Consider the following 16,441-nt stretch of genomic DNA (forward strand, 5'->3'; position numbering starts at 1 on the left):
TAACAAAAGAAATCCAAGACCTCTTCTCTGAAAACTATAGCACTCTGAAAAGAGAGATTGAAGATGATATCAGAAAATGGACAGACATCCCCTGCTCCTGGGTAGAAAGGATTAATATAGTGAAAATGGCCATACTTCCAAAACTGCTATATAGATTTAATGCAATTCCAATTGAAATCCCAGCAGCATACTTCATGGACCTTGAGAAAATAATCCAAAAATTCATTTGGAACAAGAAGAGACCCAGAATAGCAAAAGCAATTCTAGGTAACAGGACATGGCAGGGGGTATCACAATCCCCAACCTGCAACTATACTACAAAGCTACTGTGATAAAAACAGCATGGTAGTGGCAAAGAAACAGACCTGAGGACCAGTGGAACAGATTAGAAGATGCAGAAACGGGGCTGCGCACGCAGCGGTGTTTGAATGGCTGTGAGTGGGCCCCGGCCCGGGAGCCGAGGGACGCTGTAGGCTGCAGGCGCTGTTCGTCAGCGCCCGGGCTGGGCTGAGGCGGCAAGGTACAGTGAGGATCTGGTAGTTAAAGAGATTATGGCATCTGAAAACCACAATGTTAAAAAATGGAACTTTTGTAATAATGTTGAGGATCATTCCACTGATCTTCCTAGAAAAAGGATCTCTAATTTCACTGAGAAGAACATAAAGGAGGTTAAGAAATCTCCAAAACAGTTGGCTGCTTACATAAATAGAACAGTTGGACAAGCTGTGAAAAGCCCGGATAGCCTACATAAGGTGATCTATTGCAGAAAGAAAGTTCATCATCCCTTTCCAAATCCTTGTTACAAAAAAACAAAACAAAACAAAAAAAACAGTCTCCTAGAAGTGGGGGCTGTGACACGGCAAATAAAGAAAATGAGCTGGCTTGTGCAGGCCACCTGCCTGAGAAGTTATATCACGATAGTTGGACATACGTGGTTAACTCCAGTGACTTTGGTTCTTCGCAGACAGAAAGTCCATCATCAAAATATAGTGGGTTTTTCTCTGAGGTTTCTCAGGACCATGAGAATGGCCCAAGTTTTGTTCAGCAGGAATTTGAGATTGAATGTGGCTTTAACTTTCTGGAGAAAGAGAAGTATTAGTGAACTTGTAGCTTATTTAGTGAGGATAGAAGACCTTGGAGTTGTGGTAGATTGCCTTCCTGTACTCACCAATAGTTTACAGGAAGAAAAACAATATATCTCACTTGGCTGCTGTGTAGATTTATTACCTCTAGTAAAGTCATTACTTAAAAGCAAATTTGAAGAATATGTAATAGTTGGTTTAAACTGGCTTCAAGCAGTAATAAAAAGATGGTGGTCAGAACTATCATCCAAAACAGAAATTATAAATGATAGAAATATTCAGATTTTAAAAAAACAATTAAGTAGATTGTGGGAACAGGAAAACCATCTTACTTTGGTTCCAGGATATACTGGTAATATAGCTAAGGATGTAGATGCTTATTTATTGCAGTTGCATTGAGAGATTTCCTCCACTAAAGAACAGTTGGTTATTTAAAGCATCCCAGGACTCATGATTTCCAACTCTGAACTGTCAAAGAAATCAAAACCATCCTTTTCTTTTAAAAAAATCCACATAATGAAACCACTAATGAAACCCTAACAATCTACTTCACATTGAAGTGGAAAAATATCCAAAACGAGCAGCTTCAACTTCAGTGAGGTGAAAGTGCACTATGAAGATTATTCACCTTTGCTGCATTTGGAACTTATGGTTATTTAGTAACATTGTTTAAAATCTACTGGGTTTTAATGCAATCCTGCATTAGAATATAATTTATACTATGTGAAAAAAATAAGACAAGATTTATTACTAGGAACCACAGAGACCAATCACAGATTTTTTGTGTGTTTTATTAAAAAAAACACACCTAAATGTGTGCAGCTATTTTCCTATGTTGAAGAGGCTTTCAAAGTTTAAAACATCATAGTAAATAATCTTAAAACTCTTTGTACACACTAAGATATTGTGTATACAAAATGTCTTACTTATTAATAAGCCAATATGTTATGATACCAGTATCTTGTTTTTAAAAAATTAAAACCAACATGCTTCTGGCATGATAAAATCATGGAATTTATCAGGGGTTTACATTCATGTAGAATGTTTTTGTTAAAACATATTTCACACCATTTTTGAAATGTGAGAATATTGTTAATATCTCTGATTTTTGGTTTTTTGTCAGAATTTTCGTGTCATGTATGTATGTATTACTGCTATATAAAGAAAAAGGTGAATATGTATTTGTATGAATGTTTAACTGGAAATGTCCATGGAGCTGGATAATTTATATTCACTTTTTATTGTGTATAGATCTCTAATATTTTTCATTTCTGTATCATTTAAACTTCATTTGAGTAAATCACTAAATATTTCTATTTTTTGCTTTTTTACTTCTGATTTTTATATGAATTCTAATCCTTTTACACTATGTATGTTTTAAAGTTACAGTGCTTTAGAATTGTTTACAGCTAATGCTGACCTTGTATTTTAAATTCCAACACTATGCATTACTACCTCCTCCAGTGGTTAGTATGAAATGCCAGCTGACTGTATGTGATTATTTTTGTGTGTCTTTTTTAAAAATACCATTTGTAATGTCAGTGAACCCAATTCTTTAAAGTCTTAATAGCTCTAAAAAAAAAAAAAGAAGAAGAAGATGCAGAAACAATGCCAGACACACTCAGACATCTCATCTTTGATAAAGGAGCCAAACACCCTCACCGGAGGAAAGATAGCCTTTTTAATAAATAGTGCTGGAAAAATTGGGCTTCAACTTGCCAAAGATTAAAACTAGACCTATATCTCTCACCATGCACTAAACTAAAATCAAAATGGATTAAAGATCTAAATATTAAAATAGAAACCCTGAGCCAGTTGGAACAGAGGTTAGGTAGAACCCTTGAAGACATCAGTGTAGGAAAAGATTTTATGAACAAAACCTCAGTTGCCCGTGAACTAGCACAATCAACAAGTGGGATCTCTTCTTATTAAAAGGCTTCTGCACAGCAAGAGAAACCACCAGCAGTGTGAAGAGACAACCCACAATGTGGGAAAAAATCTTCACCTGCTGTTCCTCAGACAAAGGTCTACTATCTCGAATCTATAAAGAACTTAAAAAGATCAGACCTCACAAATTTAAAGACCCAATCCAAAAGTGGGCATCTGAAATGAACAGACATTTCTCAGACAAAGAAGTAGAAATAGCAAATAAATACATGAAAAAATGTTCAACATCACTGGTCATTCGAGAGATGCAAATAAAAACAATGCTGAGATTCCACTTCACTCCAGAAAGAATGGCTGCTATCATGAAATCAACCAATAACAAATGGTAGTGGGGCTGTGGGGAAAGAGGAACCCTGCTCCACTGCTGGTGGGAGTGTAGACTGGTGCAACCACTGTGGGAATCAGTGTGGAGATACCTCAAAGAACTAGGACTAGAAGTTCCATTTGACCCCACTATTCCCCTGCTGGGGATCTTCCCCAAAGAATTAAAAGAATCATACCACAGTGATATATGTGCACCCATGTTCATAGCAGCACAGTTTGTGATAGCTAAAACTTGGAAACAGCCCAAATGCCCATCAACTGGAGACTGGATAAACAAAATGTGGTTTTTTTTAATAAAATAGAGTACTACTCAGCCATAAAAAATGAGAAATTAGAGACATTTATAGCTAAGAGGATGCACATTGAGGTGATACTCTTAAGTGAAATAAATAGGACACACATGTATAAATACTGAATAGTTTCTCTGGTGTGAGAAACTGAAAGTGTAAATAAGGACTAAATGTATAATAGGTAATGTGAAATAGGAAGAAAAGGGGCAAAGGGGAAGGAAGTGGGAGGGCTAGGGGAAAGGATAGAAGGGAATGGGATTAATATGAGAAATTGGAAAAATAGGAACAAAATCTCTGTAAATAGGGAGGAATGGAGGGGTTGAAGGGAGGGCAGGGGAATGGGGAAAAATAAGAACCAAGATGGATTATGTAAAGGTGCAAATTTCCAATGATGAATGTCATTATATTGTATACCTAAAATGTACCAATGATTAGAATGAATAATCGATAATGCAAAATAGGAAGAAAAGGTCCAAAGGGGTAGGGGTGGTGGGAGGGGCAGGGAAAAGGAAAGAAGGGAAAGGAAAAATGCTGAGAAATGGAAAAAATGGAAATAAAGTCTTTGTAAATAGGGAAGGGTGGAGGGGGTGAAGAGAGGGCTAGGAATGGGGAAAAAAATAAGAACCAAGATGCATGATGTAAAGGTACAAGATCCCAATGAGAAATGTAATTGTGTTGTATACCTACAATGTACCAATAAAAGAATTTAATTATATATAAAAAAAAGAATACCAGACCAGAAACCTTGAATTTACTTCTTTCTTGAGCAGTCTTGGGAAACAAACATCTTGAGCATGGGAAGGACCAGTTGTTGGGGTCCTTCCAGGCAGCAGAAAACAAGTAATCCCTGTTACATCTGATTTACACTCAATGAAGGGTTAATGAAGGATAAAAAAATACATCACAGAACCCAAGACTGGAGATGGTTCTGAGTTCCAGAATAAGGAAGCAATCTGGAACCTTAGTCCCCAGATAAATCTGAACATTGGCTTTACTTTACTTTCTAGTGCAGACTAGCGGAAAAATTTCCACTGCTAACATCTCCTGCATTTACATTCCCACCATTCAGTATGGCAACTGGAGTCAGGCAGAAAGGCTTCAGGGACTTAGAGACAGGATGTGATTGGCTCAGTTTAGGCAGGTGCCCACCCTGACTCATCATCTGTGGCCTAGGCTGAAGGCAGAACCACGTGTGTATTTGGCTATTCTTCTCCAGCCTTGTAGATACAGGAGGGACAAGGTCACTTCTAGAGATTGTGCAGGCAGTAGACAGAAGATGCCTTCCACATGCAATATGCAATGTCACTCACTGAAAAATGGAACACCAAGTCCAAATGATTCCTATGTTCTTCCCATTTTGTTCCATGTTAAGGTTATGCAATGAAGGTCACTGTGCCTACCAACACTGTGCCTACCAACACTGTGCCTACCAACACCAGATGAAGCTGAGAGGTTCAGAATACAATGAGAGTTCAGAGATGTGAAGGTAGTAAATGGAACAGTACTTCTAATACTGTTCCCATGCTAGTCTATAAACTGGGGAGGATTGTGTGTGTGTAAAAAGAGTCCCGACAAGTAGGAGTACTTGGTATTTATTTATAGAAAAACTTTTTTAAATGAATGAATGAACAAAGAGTTTGTTTCCAAGTCTCTTGTAGGGCTTGATAGAAGAAAAGATAACAACATGTGACATTTAAGCTCTTTGTCAACTTGACTAGATTAAGAGATTCCTGGAGAGGTGATTGGATACGGGGGTGCTAAAATCATCAGGGGATGAATATACTCATTACTGTATGAGTAATGTTTATATGCTGCTAAGAGATGGGGCCCACTTGGAGGTAGGATACCGAGGGCATGCCTTTGGAAAGTATATCTCCTGCTGGTGCTCTTCCCTTGCGCTCTGCTTCTGGCTGCCATGAGGTGAGCAGCTTTCCTCTACCAAGGCCTTCTTCCATTATCTTTCTGCTTAGGAGCCAGCTAACCATAGACTGAACCCTCTAAATCTGTAAGCAAAAATAAATCCTCTTTTAAAATGTGTATGTCAGTTATTTGGTCCCATCAATGAAAAGCTAACCAATAAAAATAGTAAGTAACATTTATGGAATGCTTAGTATTCTAAGATTTAGCATGTATTAAATAATTCATCTTTATATTAAACCAATGAGCTGAATAGTATTATTCCCTGTAATAGATAATATATTGGCACAGAAATGTTAAGAAATTCACCCAAGTTCCCTGGCCTGGTGGCAGAATTATTGCAATCTAAGCAGTCAGCCTCTACAGTCTCCACACTCAGCCATTGTATCACATTGCCTCTCCAGATATCAGCAGTCACACCAGATACAGAGGTGGGCCCAGGGAATCTGTGTTTTAACAACTTCATAGGTGAATCTGATGCTCAGATGGAACTAGACCTAAAACAGACTGTCTAAAAATTAGCGATAAGCTGGGGCCATGTAGTTAGAACAGACAAGGCTGTTTCCATGATTTTAAAATTTGTCTGATTATGTGACAATAAACCCTGCTGAATAATGTTAGACTGATTACATCCCTTTGTGAGGGGAGGAATTCAAATCCAAATCAAATACAAAGAATCCTCTGAGGACCCTGGAGAAGAAAGCCTGCTCAGAGGTTCTGCTGGTAAGACAACTTCCCAAGGGGCTTCAGGCCTCATCTGGGGAGAGACAGGACTGACTGTACCTGCCCTAGTTCCTGGACTTTGATCTCCCATCTGACCTCCTTCTCACCCCTGCTCTGATCCGACAACTCCTGCTGGGTTGACCCCCTCTCTGACCCAGCCTGACCCAGTTTTCAGCCTCACTGCTCCAGGCTGATAGCTCACAACATGACAGCTCCAGGCAGACAATTTTGGTATCAGCCACCAGTATTAGGATCAAAACACCATCTCTTCTTATGATATAGTGACAGATGGGATGTTTATGTCAAAAGAACTGTGACCGTCAGTTATTTTAAACCAACTCAACAGTGTCACTGAACATAGGCTGTTGAAACAGTCAGACAGAGAGATGTGTTTCCATTCATTGAAGAAATAGTTTCTGAGGGCTGATTCTAGGGTGACTTCTGCACTAACACTGAGGGCACAAAAAAGTTGATCTGTCCCCAAGAAGTTCCCTTATGCTCAATTTTGCTTTTGTACCTAGAGATGATGTTTCTAAAACTAGGCAGCTGGATTGAAGAGAAGAAAGGCCACCAGGTCTCACTTACACAGAAGGGATGTTTCTAGCTTTGTCCAAGATTCCAAAGTCTTTCAAACGCTGGATCAGCTGGTAGGAGATTGAGGAAGTTGGTAACACACAAGAACACAGTTTTTAAAAACTTAAATCTGTCTGTGCACCAAAGGTCAGGCCCAGGGAGATAGGTAGCCTTCCTAGTAGACATCAAAAGAGCTCAAGATTGGGGTCTAGGATACCACTCTGTTCCTGGCTACACTCTAACTTGATGTGTGACCCCCAAAAATTCTCATCCACTCTCTGGACCACATTTTCCTCAGTTACGTCCTTTCTCTCTGAATTCTTTGCTCCTCACAAGTGTTTGATGATGTTGTGGAGTGAATGAGTGAATCTCAGAAGTCCCTTCTACCTCTGATACTGTAAGCCTATGAGATGCAGACCTCTTTGAGAAAGAATGGAATTGGTCAAGATGCAAAAGGTTGATCCCATTGGTCACACTACAGTCAGTATGATCTCCCCTTTCTGTTCATCCTCTTTTCTTCATTTTATATCTCCTCCCAAACATATTGTTGTGGTTTGACTCATGTACCCAAAATATATATATTCAAAATCTAGCCCCCAGTACCTGTGAATGTGACCTTATTCGGAAATATAGAGTCTTGCAAATATCATCAAGTTAGGGTGAGGTCATACTGGATTACATTGGACCCTAGTCCAAAGACTAATGTGCTTATAAGAAGAGGGAAATTTGGACATGGATATATAGGGAGAACCCAAAGTGACAACAGAGACAGAGACTGAACTGATGCAACCACAAAAGAATGCCACAGAATGCTGGCAATCACCAGAAACTAGGAAAGACGCACAAACCAGACTTCCCTTACGAGCACCTAAGAAGGCATCAACACTGATGACACCATGATGTCTGACTTCTGGCCTCAGGAACTGTACAAGAATCAATTTGGTTTTTTTTAAGCTATCTATTTTGTGGTACTGTACTTTGTCATGGCAGCCCTAGGAAACTAATACACCTATCCGAGACCATTATTGTATCTGGAAATCATTCTACTGCTGCATATTAATGGAGCCCTAGAGAGCTCCAATGGGCCTGATATCTCTCCAATTATACAGTAAAGATGAGTCATTATTATGTCTGTTCCACATGTATGAACCCTAGATTCCTGTTTCCTCCATGAGCAAAGAAAGAAGTGTTCCACATGATTATTTAGCAGGGAGAGGATTCTGGGGATGGGAAGAAGGGCTGCCAACTCTTTTTTCCCCACAAGGGACAGCCCCCAAAATAAAGAGTTTTTATCATTATAAGATGCCACAGTATTTATTTTCACTCATTCAGTAAATACATATGGAGCACTTACTATGCAAAGCACTGGTGAGTGACAGAGGAGAGTGTGTAGATGGATGGGGGAAGAAAGCTAAAGAAATTTAACACCACATATTCCTTGAGTTCTAAGAGCCATGCTGGTGTCGGAGGTCTGTATGCAACATGATGGAGTATCAAGATGGTCTTGGGAATCACAGTCCTGGCTAGAATTCTGGCTCTGCCACTGACGCCCACTGAGATCTTAAACAAGTTAATATCCCTAGGCCTTAGGCCTTAGGCTTAGTGGGAGGATTAAATAAAACAATGTATACAGCAGAAGGCCAGGATAAGTGCTCAATAAATGTTAGCTATTTTCATTTCTGAGGGGAAAAGAAAAAAAGAGAGAATAGAAGGGGAAAATGGAAACAAAGCTTTTGCAAATAAGGAGGGGAAGAGGAGTTGAAGGGAAGGGAGGGGATTGGGGAAAAAAGAATCTAGATATATCATCTACAGGTACAAATTCCCTATGATGCATGTGATCATTATGTATATCTAAAATGTACTGATAAAATTAATTTTAAAAAATAAAATTGTGCTTAGAAAAAAAAAGAAAGAAAAGCAAAAATGTTCCCCAGAAACAGCTCAGTAAAAAAGCAGGCTGATTTAGATCAAGCAGGGCCTCTATCCATTTCAGGCCCTCAGCACTTCCTGCCAGACACCATCTGATAGAATGCTCAGAACAGCTACAGGAGGAAGTTAAGATTACTTTACAAATAACAAAACTGTAGTTCAGAGACATAAAACAACTTGGCCAAGTTCACACACACAGCAAGGAATTTAGCAGTGCAGGGGACAAACTAGAGCTCCAAAGGACCTTTTCTTCCTACTCCTGGGCAGCATGTACATGCAAGTCAGAAGGGTTGGAGGGCAGCAGTGTCTGGGAGACGGTCTAGGTCACTTCACCTAAAGCTGCAGTTATCTCTATAAACAGTACTCTGTACTGGACTTACATGTTTTTGATCAATTACCAAGTGCATCTCTAGTGCATCTCTATCATTACCATAGGGTGCTCTAAGCACTTTGTGTTAGCAGCTCATTTAATCCTAACAAAAGCTTGTAAGAGAGGCACTGTTATTAGTCCCATTTTGAAGATGTGGAAATTGAAATGGAAAGAGGTTAAGCAACTTCTCTAATGTCACACAGATAGCTGAGTTGCAAAAACAGGATTCACATCTGGTGTTTAAACTCTTAACCATTGTTCTACACCGCAGTATCTTGTGGAGGGGGGAATTCGAGTGTAGGAATTGAGGGAACAGGAGTGTTCACACATACACACACCTACAAGCCACCCTTTGGTGCTATTGCTGCCAAGACCATGAGTAATCTGACCCTCTATGCTGAATGGTAGGATGGGGGCTGTTTAACCCTGGGACTCTCTGAGTCATGGATTCTCATTCCCAGCCCACTTCCTGATAACTCTTTGGGCCTCAGCTTTGGAAACTCTTTGAGCACAAAGAGCTCATTTCCTGTACCCAGGAAAGACGGGACAAGTTCCTGATGACAGCTCATCTCCCTCATTAAGGCGCTCATAAAAGTACTTCAAGGAGCCTGACTTACGGCTCCACTGTTTGTAAAGTCTCCTTCTGCAAGGAGCCACTCCGGTAATTTGGTGCTAGGAGATGTGCAAGAGAAACCAGCTCCTTTGAGTCCAGGAATTATTTATGGTCCCCAAAAGAGAGAATGTCATTTGGAGAGATAACAAGCCTTCACCAGCACAACAGGCCGCTTAATGTGCCACAGGATGGAGGCAGATTCAGAATTCCAAAGCCAGCCAAGGAGCCTTGAGAGAGCCTGTACACAGGTTGTCTGATCTGAGAAAAGCTCCTGAGACAATAGCAGAAATGATAACAGCCAGCAATTATGGAGGTTTACCCTGGGCCAGAGCCTATACTAAATGCTTTTTGTACATTAATTCATTTAATTCTCATTAACATTCCTATTTTACAAGTAAGGAAATTTAGGTATACAGATGTTTTATAATTTGCCTAAATTCACACAGCCAACCAGCAGCACATCTGCCTCTATATTTGTGCTCTGAAATATGAAATATTCACAGTTTAGGAAGAAATTAAGTCAGTCTAGTAAGGCAAAACTACAAAATTACCTTTGATAACCCTGTAAAATGCTTGTATAGTTTGTTTCATTTGAGCCAAAGGGTCCAGTCCAGTGAATCATAGATAGTACTTGACATTTGGATTATCACTGTGCTAAACAAGTCTATATGCAGACATTTGTACTTTTAAACCACTCTGCTTCTAGGTGAGCTATCAAGTGCACAAGGGGTAAAAATGGAGTGACAAATATTTTTCTCTTTTAATATTTAGCCTAAAATTTATTCGAATTAGGATTAAGAACTCACACAGTCACATCTTGAAAGTTGTATTAGAGAAGGAGTTCTAACGCCCAGGAATAAATTAAACTAGCCTGATACTATGAGACTCCATGACACTAGTTTTGGAGTCAGATAAAACTGGATTCAAACCCTAAATCTGCTACTTACTAGCTGTGTAACCTTGGGCAATTTGCTTAATTTGCCAAGGCCTCAGTGTTTTAATCTGTAAAATGGTCACAGCATTATTTCCGTGTTGAGAAGATATTATTTAAACGTTTCTAAAGTATTGAATTTGAACATACTTAAATTATAGTAACCATCAGCTTTAATAGCTTTGATCTAAGGCAGGACACATCACCTCTATAAACCTCATTTTCCCTCATCAGTATTATGGACATAACTGTTCCACTAACCTCAAAGGTAAGGAAACAGTAAGGCACTACACATATTATATAGGAGGATTTTCTCAATTATTTGTATACCTGGAATTGTGAGGAGGTGTTGGGGGACCCCTACTGGAGAAAATAACTCAGACGAGTCCTGGGGCTGAAGAACAGAAATGGGCTCAGATCTAGCTCCACTTTTGCGGCTTAGTGTATGTAGTTGTGTGACTGGATGAGTAACCTAACCTCTCTGAGCCTCCGCTTTCCTGTCAAGTGAGGTTAACAGTACAGGCATCAGAGGGTTACCCCGAGAGAATCACATTTTGCAGAAAAGTGTTAGGCCCGTGGTTAAGTACTCATAAGTGCCGAATCTGAATGTCCCTGGCTGAGCCAGATTCCACCCTCTCCCTACACGGAGTGGAACTAGCACTCTGTGTTGCCACGCGAAGCTCAGGTAGGGCAGATATTCCCGGGAGGCCACTGGGCAGCGACGCCTCCTCACCCCCCCACCCCGCCCGCCCAGCCGTTGCTATGGGCACCGGTTTAGGCCCCGAGCAGCACTAAGGCGTGTTCAGCTCAATCCCCGCCTTTCCAGAGTGACCATTGGCTGGAGCAGCCACGTGACAAGCGCTGGTATGCTAATATATGTTAATCACCCACGCCCCTCCTCCGAGGGCCGCTTCGGAGTAGCCGACAGGGTGCGCGGCGCCTAGCCAAGGGGGCGGGCTGAGGGGCGGCCCCCGGGAGAGAGCGGCCAGGTGGAGGAGGAGCACGAAGGCTACCGCAGGTAACGGGCGGGCGCGTGCGCGCTGGGCCGGGTTCGCGGCCGACAGTCTGCGCGCAGGGGACTCCAGGCGCCGAGCTGCCCGCTTAACCCTTTGGGCACCCAGCTGTCACGCCGCGGCCCGGCGCAGCAGCCGGGCTGGGCCGCGCAAAGCAGGGCATTGCCGTGGGCACCGGCAGGCGGGCGGCCTGACCCAGCAGTCGGGGCCGACGACTGGCTCTCCGCAGTGCGCCCGGGACCAGAAAGGCGCTGAGGGCTGCAGTGAGCTCTGGGGCCGAGGCTTGCGGGAAGCTGCGGGGAAGCAGCTGAAGTCCCGGCACTCGCGCGCTTTCGGGGCCGGGGAGCCCTGCCGCGCTCAGAGGCCTGCCTCGGCCGCCCGTGGCCTCGCGAGGCCTGCCTTTCCCTCGCTGTCCCGGAGAGTACTAGGAGACCCTGCCGGCAGTGGGGCCTGAGCGCGGCCCTTCCTCCTCAGCCGAGGCCTGACAGCCCAGCAGCCGGCACTTTGGACTCCAACTAGAGCCTGGGGGGCCCCCTGCGGGAAGAAGGCAAGACTGGTGCGTGGTGGCACCAGCAGAGGGAACGGGGTTAGTGCTAGGAGGAGAAGATAGTCCCCTTAAGGGAAAGCAGGCCCCAAGGCATGAGGAGGGATGCTCGAGAAAGGCACTGGCCCCCTTGTTTTTCTGAGTGATGACCCGACATCCATGGGAAAAGGTCACTGCTGGACACCTGGATCGGGTCTGACTTGTACAGAGGAAGCAGCTGTTTTACGTGAGTTTCTAACAAATTTCTTACAAGGCAAGGTTTAAATTCGTCTTCCTCCCCTGCCCCCTCCGAGGTCTTCTGCAAAAGTGTCGTCTTTTAATTATTCCCCCTCCCCCAATTCACTAAGACTGGTGGCAGCTTTAGGCTCACAGTGTAATTTAGTTTTCACTGCAATAGAAATGATAGGATGGGGAATCTGCTGTTACTATTAAACTTGTCCTGAGAGTTTTAGTGTGGAGGGGGTAATGTTTCTATCACCTGTGGGGTTGAAAAATCAACTACCGTGCCAGTGATATCAATAGAGCTTCGTTTATGAGTCTAAAGTTGTTTCCTCAAAATCAAGCGAAAATGTGGTTACACAAAAAAAGTACCAGGAACCAAACTGATTTTTGCAAATGAAGTGCAAATTGCACTTCCGTGTAGCTCTTGATGTCTTTTATCACACAACAATAAATACTTGATGTGTGCCAGACACTCTGCTCTGTCTTGGAGATGCAAAGTAGTGGAAACAGAAGAGGGAACAATTAGCTGTAGAAGATAAGGGGAAAACACATTTAAGCAAAGCGTTGAGGGATGAAAATAGGAGCTTGCCTTGCAAAGACAATGGAAAGGACTGGAAGGAAAACCGAAGCCGTGAAAACAATGAATCCAGCCACTTAAAATGGTGTCTCTGGGGAATGGTTTAATATTGCAACTGTGGCATTTTTCCTTTCTCCATAAAGTAACTTTCCCAAAGTTATCCAGAACTTCTCATTCATCACAATTTTCCAGGGGTATTTTTCTTCTTATTTTTTTCTCTCCCCTATCCTCCCATCAGTTTCTGTGGACCTCATTCACGTCTTTCCAAGAAAGAGCCCAACAAGTAGAGGTTAAAAAAAAGGGCAATTTACAGTAGCTCCAAGGTATAGGACCTAAAAACTGAGCGTAATGTTCGGCACTGGGGGCAGCATCCTAGGAGGGCAAATCTAAACCGTACAAAAGAAAATGCTGGTCATGGAATAACGCTGGATGTCATATCTGTGAGACCTAGAGAAATTAGTAATTAGTAAGATATGATGCTAGAGGGATCTGGATTAAGAGAGGATTGGACTGTGCTGTGGGTCACAGCAAGCAGTCCAACACAGACCGTGAATCATTCCACTGTGATAGAACCCATGTTACATGGGGACAGCTGTTAAAACAGCGGTGAATCTGACAGCTTCAAGCGACTATGCAGAGAAAGAACATTCCATCTCCTAGACAGCTTCCAGTGCCACCTCCTTTTTGTTCTTCCCTTCCTTATTAGTATCCTCTTCTCTTGATCTGAATTTCCACCTATGATTAACTTTATATGGTTTCTTTTACTGAGGTCTTGCCGGAGGAGAGAAAATCCTGTTCTGCTGCCTTAGTATCTATCCCCAGAACTATAAATAGTCCATATGACCTCATAAGCCATCAACTAGCCAGCCTATTTTTGTTTCCTGATTGTTAGAAGCAGAACAAAGATAGGCCCAGAAGTAGTAAAGTAAACTTCAACCCCTAAAATCACCTAATGTTTAAACCAGATAAAGGCATTTTAGCTTTACTTACACCGAAGTTTATTTTTAGAATGAACTGTGGGTTTTAGCCAATCTTTTCTTTCAAACTACATTACAGATTAAGCCATGTAAAAAGGTGACACAGGTGCCTAACATGCTCAGCTAAGATTGACAAGTCTGAGTACTAGAAAATCATGGCTGTTAGTTAAGCAATCTTCTCAATCAACATATTTACTGAACATCTGCTTGTGTGCAAATACTGTGCTGGATTTGTGCTTTGAAGGAGACGGGAAAATGAAAAAGGTGGTATCCTATGGAGGTTACTCTCACTTAACAAGAATTTAGATTCCAGTTCCATAAGTCACTTGCTACATGATTTGGGACAAGTTATTTGACCTCAGTTTCTTCATCTATAATCTACCTACCTCATATAGTTGTGAGGACTAAATGAAATCACAAAGGTAGAGCACTAATTCAGCACATTTTTGAGGTGCTAAATATGTGGTATTCTAGGAGTTGAGAAAAAAAGTGATCATCATGGACTATGACTACCAAGAGAGGATTTTTCAGAGCCATGTTAAATTCTCTTGTAAAGAAGATGGCAGGAATTTCAGATAGGAAAAATCACGTTCATGAAACAGAAGGCCAGAATATAGAAGAAAGTTTCAGGTGCCAACTGATGAGGTTGACCTGTCCAGCAAGATCAGGTTTAAGTAGAGAAGTTGTAAAATTGGAAGAGTTGCCTGAAATCAGATTATAGCAGGCATTGAATGCCAAACAAGAAGTTGTGATTATCATCCTGTAGATGATAGAAAATGAAGAGTTTTGGTTAAGGAAGTATGGGGTTGTGAAGATTTTCAACAGAAACATGGAGAATAGACTTTAGTAGGGAGAAAAAGGGGCTAGTGTTTAAAAGAGGGGAGTCAAGTGCTCGCTTCGGCAGCACATATACTAAAAGAGGGGAGTCAAAGAGTCTTATACAGAGAAGTTAAGCACTGAAGCCTTATGGTTAGCTAAGTTTACCAGTGGTAGCAGCATAGAAATAAAAGTATAAGAGGCTCAAAGACCAAAGCTTAGAGTTTAGCCATGTTTGAGGAGATAGGGAGAAGAAAGGGAATTACCATGACAGAAAACAAGAAATATCAGAGAAATAAAAGAACTAATTTATTTATCTAACATAAGCATCCTATTCACCACCATTTATGGTGTCCTTGATGGATGCCTGGCCTGTTAAACATGCTGTTAACCACAAGAGTCCAGGGTCACTGACATCAAGAGAGGAAACAGGTTCAAGCTAGAGAAATTGGTCAGCAGTTTGAGATTCTACAGAAAACTCAGGAAATGTCCATTATATTTAGTAAACAGGAAGTCAGTGGCAACTTTTAGGAAGTGATTGCTTCAATGAAGGAGGGCACGTGGAGATATTAAAAGCCAGATAAAAGAGGATTGTAGAATGAAATATAGCTAAGAAATGGAGACAATATGCAGATCACCCTTTGTATGTTTGACAATGAAAGGAAGAAAAGAAATAGGAAAGTGGTTTGAAAATGCAGCAGTCAAAAAGATTTAGTCTCCCTTACATGCTCCATTATTTTGTTCTAAAATATTATTCTCTATAGCAATTCAGCAATTCATTTCTTAAACTTAACACTTTAAGAACTACCTGTATAGTATAGTTACCATTTATTGAATATTTGCTATGCACTAGGCATTATGCTAATCACTTTGTATATATCCTATTCATTATTCCACTTAGTCCTCATTATACTAGAGTCTAACTATATAACTTGGAAACACAAAGGTGTGAAATAAATTGCCTAAGCCCAGGGTCACATAGTTAATGAATGGCAGAGATGGGATTTAGATCCAGCTCTGACTCTAAAGCTCTTCTTTAGGACTATGTGTACTGTCTCTGACACCAGGGCCAGCTTCATGGGCAGGCAACCTGCACAGAAAGGCCCCCTGCTTAGCTTAATATTCTATTGTTGCTGTCGTGAAGTCTTCATAATTTTTAAACAAGAAGTCCTGCATTTTCATTTTTGTAGTGGACCCCACAGACTGTGTAACCAGTTCTGCCTGAAAGTATTGCTACTTCCTAAAGCTGGAAAAGCATTTCGTGCATAACCTTTATTTTGGTCAGGTGGCCCAGAGTCCTTGCTGTCATTATTTTCCTATGTTCCTCTGATTTTGGACCCCTTGGGTCTGGTGATATGAAGGGCAAGAGGGAGATATTTTAAATTTTAAGTAGATACCCAGGCAGTATAAGAGAATAAAGAAGGAAGGAATTATTTACTCAAAATGACTTCTGGAAACATCTGTCATATTTCAAGAGTGTTATTGGATAGAGTTACAGTTCTGATGCTGTTTTACTACTAATGTAAATAAAACACGAATTCATGTCTTCCTTTTGTAGTCAGATGTACCCATTTGCTCTAAGGAAACTAGGGA

The 16,441-nt window shown here is 41.3% G+C and overlaps 1 protein-coding gene and 1 pseudogene across 3 annotated transcripts in view; both read left to right on the forward strand.

The window, feature by feature from the left end:
* Positions 1–551: 551 nt before the first annotated feature.
* Positions 552–1,702, forward strand: LOC147827208 (KATNB1-like protein 1 pseudogene; annotated as a pseudogene).
* Positions 1,703–11,595: 9,893 nt separating this feature from the next.
* The window catches only part of Phc2 (polyhomeotic homolog 2), a 103,030-nt gene continuing 98,184 nt past the window's right edge, over positions 11,596–16,441 (forward strand). For 2 of the 3 annotated variants that reach the window (XM_021263285.1, XM_087215353.1), the window contains exon 1: positions 11,596–11,717. The gene's annotated coding sequence lies outside the window, so the exon portion shown is untranslated. Of the gene's footprint in view, positions 11,718–11,756; positions 12,483–16,441 lie in introns of those variants that run through there. The other variant, XM_021263284.2, reaches the window with a different exon arrangement.

The sequence above is a fragment of the Heterocephalus glaber genome, unplaced genomic scaffold (assembly GCF_053883595.1).
Source record: "Heterocephalus glaber isolate CG9 unplaced genomic scaffold, H.glaber_assembly_v1.0 deba00001452, whole genome shotgun sequence".
In the NCBI taxonomy this organism is placed as follows: Eukaryota; Metazoa; Chordata; class Mammalia; order Rodentia; family Bathyergidae; genus Heterocephalus; species Heterocephalus glaber.